Source organism: Camelus dromedarius, chromosome 2, assembly GCF_036321535.1.
Source record: "Camelus dromedarius isolate mCamDro1 chromosome 2, mCamDro1.pat, whole genome shotgun sequence".
NCBI lineage: Eukaryota > Metazoa > Chordata > Mammalia > Artiodactyla > Camelidae > Camelus > Camelus dromedarius.
Genome location: NC_087437.1, coordinates 120,884,239 through 120,888,949, shown reverse-complemented (window position 1 = coordinate 120,888,949; position 4,711 = coordinate 120,884,239). Strand labels below are relative to the sequence as shown.

Here is a 4,711-nt window from a genome sequence, read left to right as displayed (position 1 = left end):
CATTCTGGGCACCTGGACGCCCACGCAACCACAGAGGAGCAGTGACTGCTGAGAGGTGACACCGGTTGAGTCATCCATCATCTCCTGAAGGAGTGCCCTGGGCCAGCGCCGGGGCTGACTGCTGGCCGCGAAGCCAGGAATGTTCCTCCCATGGTGATCTGGGAGGCCTGCAGAGGCGCGGGCTTTGGAGAGGAGGGTGACTGCGGAGGGCCTGGCCTTGCCCAGTAGTGAGCTGGGGGCCCCACTGACCCACAGCCCAATATAAGGGGTGGCCCAGCTTGTCTTGAGGTTGGCGGACTTCTTTGGAGCCATCAGGACATGCTCACTCACTGAAGTGGTGGCTGTCCCTGGTTCCCTCCAGTGTTCCCGTCCTCTGTCGTTTTGCCAGAATCCTCAGCCCACTGCTCAAGGAGGGCTCTTCCTGCCAGGAGGTCCTGGGTCACCCAGCGCCAGGCGGAGTGCTTCCTGGTGCCCAACCATCTCCGGGGAAGGGGTGTTGCCTCCCACAGCACAACCTGTCTGTACAGGCTCCAGGTCCCTGGGGTGTTCTGGCACTGGCAGTCGGGCGAGGGCGGCATGTGGTTGGGTCGGAGGGCACTGCCAAGGCAAGCAGGGTGGGAGGTGCCCACCCTCTCCTGACCCCCTCACCAGCTGTTGGAAAGGTCTCAAATCTCAGGTTCTTAGCATCGGAAAGGCCTGCCTGCCCGGAGGGCTGGGGTTAACCGCTGTTGGTGGGCGGGGGTGGGGGTGTTAGGGCAGCTCTGAGTCTATGGTCTGGTTTCCCCTGGTGGGTGGAGGGAAGAGGGAGGAGGGAGCCCTGAGCCTCTCCCAGGCTGCACAGGAGCCTGAGAAACCTTCCAGAATCTGCTCCCAGACCATGACTCCTGATGTGATCTGACGTAATCTGATGTAGCCAGTGCCCTGGGCTTCAGCTACAGAAAGGCCTGGAAATGACCTGTCAGTGACCTTGGCTCTCAGAGGTCCCAGGAACCACATTAGTTGACCACGTGCAAGTGGTGGGGTCCTGCTCTGTGGTCCTGACCCCCGGCCCCGGGGCCCGTCTCTGTGGTCCTGACCCCCACAAGAAATCTGCTCTGCGGTTTTGACCCCTTGGGGCCCTGATCTGTAGTTCTGACCACCCCCAGGGGCCCGTCTCTGTGGTCCTGACTGCCCCCTCGGGGCCTGTATCTGTGGTCCTGACCCCCGCCCCCGGGGCCTGTCTCTGTGGTCCTGACCCCCCTTCAGGCCTATCTCCGTGGTGATGGAAGAAGTTTTCTTCTGACCTGGAGACGTGTAAGAAAGCAAGATTTAGAATCCTGTGCCTGGGCCCAAGGCATTTGCACCTGTGTGAACAGGAAGAGGGCCCAGGACAACCTCTGGGCCAACCCCCCGCGACTGGGCCTTTATCCTGGCCGCCCTGGTCCATCCTCACACACCTTCCAGCAACACAGCTGTGCTATGGGCTCCCACCTCAAACCTGCTGGTCTCCGGGCCACCTGCAGAACGAGCCGGACTCTCGGGCCCCCTGCACCCCCTCTGCAGGGGCTCAGGCTGTCCCTGGCCCCCACCAGCGCCTGGTCTCACCTACCCCAGGCTTCCCACCAAGGTGTCCCTTCCCTGTCCTGCCTCTCATCCCCTCCTGTGCCTGCCCGGCTCCAAAGCCCCGTCGTCCAGACAGAGCCTGCCCCGCCGCTCCAGTGGGGACTGATGTGATGATCCCATCTCCTCCGCAGGAGGCACAATGACAGTTTGGGCCCCGCGGGTCACCCAGGCCTGGCATTCCCCGTGGGACTCTGACTGAGCCGGGCTGCACCCAGTGAAGTGGGCACTGACAGCATTGCCCGCTGTGGTCCCCTCAGAGGCTGTGCGTGCCAGGAAGGAGGGAGGGAAGTCCCCCAGCAGGGCCGGGAGCAGCTTGTCCAGGGGAGGGGTGCAGAGGGACCACAAAGAGGCAGACGCGGACGGCAGGCCCCCCGGGCAGGGCTGGGAAGAGAGAACAGTGGGGTAGTGGGGGATGTGCTGCAGAGGCTGGTCATAGCCCGGGGCGGGGGGTGGGGGGAGTGGGAGCAGCCACTTCACAGACTGAACGGCAGACACCAGTGATGTCAGCAAGCCCAGCCCAGCCCGAGGAAGTCAGCACAGCTCTGTCCAGAGCGGGACCCCCCACTCAGCACCATGGACGCTTGGGGCCCAGTCACTCTGATACTTCCCGGCCCCGCCCGCTGCTTGGTGACAGCATCTGCCACAGGAATGACAACCCAGAAATGTCTGCAGACGTCGCAGGTCAAAACCACAGCAGGTGAGAACTCGGATGTTGGCCAAGCCGCGTCCCCACACAACAGCCTTGTCCGGGCTGCCTGCCCTCGAGGGTCTGGGTCACCAGGCGGGCCACCGGTGGGGGTGATGCTGTTTACGCTCTGCGCGGAGCAGACACACCTGCCCTTCAAGACAGCTTCGGGGCGAAGCCCCCTACCAATGAACAAGTGAAAGAAAGGGGAGCACGAGCAGGAGGCATCGCCCGGCCCTCTGCCTCCCTGGCCCCGAGGTGAGGTCGCGTCCAACCTTGGAAAACCCCTCCAGAAAGCCTAGGGCAAGAGCAGGTGTGAGTTCACGCTCGGGAAGAACCAGAAGCAGCGGTGACGCATCAACGCCTGGGCAGCCACCTGGAACACCGGGAACGAGCCCTGCGCAGGTGGGGGCTGGGCGCAGAGCAGGGACGCGGGGCTGGGCCCCTGTGACCGGGGCCCCGCGCTGGCCCAGCACAGGGCCAGCCCCAGGAGAGGGCAAAGGTCACAAGTGGCCTCCGGCCCCGAGTGACCCTGAGCCCCGCCTACCACCGAGGCCCGCAGGAGTTACTAGTGCTGCTCTTGCTGATGGCAGCAGCCTGGGCGGCAGGAGCCGGCGGCTGAGTGCTGGGGGATGGGGTGGGGGAGGGGGAGGGGTGCAGCAAGAGAGGGCAGCTGGTGGCGGCTTGGCGCCCAGCTGTAGTGCGCTCGGCCCGGGCTGACCAGATGCCCCAGCTGATGTCCCCACATTGCCACCAGGGACACAGACCTGCCGGCGGCCCTCAGTGCTGCCCTGGGGCCAATGACGCACCCCCTCCTGCCAGGCTGCCACATTAGGAGGCCAGCCCGTCCCACTGAGCCGGCCCCTGACCCCTGTCCCCCACAGCCGTTTCCTGAGGCTCCCGTGTGTGTCTCCTCCTCGGGGGCCGAGGTCCGGGGCCTCAGCAAACCTAAGCAGACCTGCTGGGGTTATTTCCTTCTGGTTCCAGAGCTGACGTGCCTTGCAGGGTTAAAGCCACTCTGACTTAGTTTTCCTTTTCTTAAATCACGAATCAAGGGTGGAGCAGGTGCTCAGATCAGCAGCTAAGAGATGCATCTTACATCCAGAAGCTTCTGTCTGGCCGTCTCTCAATCATCCACGTTAAAAGACAGCCTTCAAAAAGAGGCCAAATCATGGCTCTGAAGCAGACAGACAATAAATGCATATTGATGATTTTATTAAACTCGTATTTAGTGGGGGAGCTGGTAAGATGTTCCAGCCAGGTCAAAAGAGAGTGAAAAAGCATAAATTTACAGGGAGAAAAGGAATAGATGGAGCTGGCTGGTCTACGGTTGGGCAGAGGGAAGTCAGCCTTGCTCCCGCCCCCACCCTCCAGCAGAATTCATCTACATCCCAGCCAGTCTCCTGAGACACAGACTGGGAGGCTTAAAGCAGCAGAGATTTCCCCTCCCACAGTTCCCGAGACCAGAGTCCTCTCCAGGTGTCCCAGGTTTGATTCCTTCTGGAGGCTCCGGAGAGGCTCCTTCCTTACCAGCAGTCCTGGGGCTGCTCGTCTCGTAAATCCATCACTCCACTCGCTGCCTCCTTCTTCCCATGGCTTCTCCTCTGTCCAGGTGCCTCACATCTCCTCTCCTTTCTCTTACGAACACACCAGTCACTGGCTTCAGGGTCCACCCTAAATCTAGGGTGCTCTTACCCAAAAAGCCTTGCCTTGATGACATCTGCAGAGACCTGTCTCATTAGGTCACATGCATGGGAACCAGGCGTGAGCACCTGGACGTGTCTCTGGGGGCACCATTCAACCCACTGTCCATAAATAAGACTTACCTGGATTGCTATCGTTTACCTAACATTTACAGAGTGTAAACGTGCAAGAGAGTAGACTCGAAAGCCCCAGGAGGAGCTGGGGACGGCCCCTCGTCTTTGAATCGTTGCTGCTTGCTCCGGATTGCCTTACACTCAGTCCTCAAAATTGTGTCTAGGCTCTCAGAATGACAGACATGTCTTTTTATGCCCATTGGCCACTGGGTGCTGTAGGCACTGGACCTGGTGGAACTGGGGGACCTAGGGGACCTGATAAGCTGTGCTGTGGACAGGGGATCTGGGGCCCAGGGGGCCCACCTGGAAAGCCCAAACCACCACCACACAACCCCAATCTTCTGCCCTCTCCTCCTTGCCTCCCGCAGTTCCTTCTGCTACCAGAGGGCCTGCCTGCCTCAGGGCCTTTGCGCATGCTGCTCTCCTAATGGGCTCCTCTCCAGGGGTCGGCAGGCACTGCCCCTCTTCAGTTGGTTTCTGTTCAGAGGAGCCCCCTGTACCTGCTCTCCCAGCCCCACTGCACTCTGCGCCACACGCTGTGAATCTGCCTCAGGCCGTGAGCTCTGGACTCCGTCCTCTCTACCCTGCATCCCCAGCACCCAGAACT

General features: G+C 61.3%; 1 long non-coding RNA gene across 1 annotated transcript; it reads left to right on the top strand.

Annotated features, from left to right (window-relative positions):
• The first annotated feature begins 803 nt into the window (after positions 1-803).
• LOC135318998 (uncharacterized) lies at positions 804-3,508 on the top strand. Its single transcript, XR_010377538.1, has 2 exons — positions 804-2,692; positions 3,343-3,508. It is a non-coding gene; the product is annotated as an uncharacterized LOC135318998 (long non-coding RNA).
• The last annotated feature ends 1,203 nt before the right edge of the window (positions 3,509-4,711 follow it).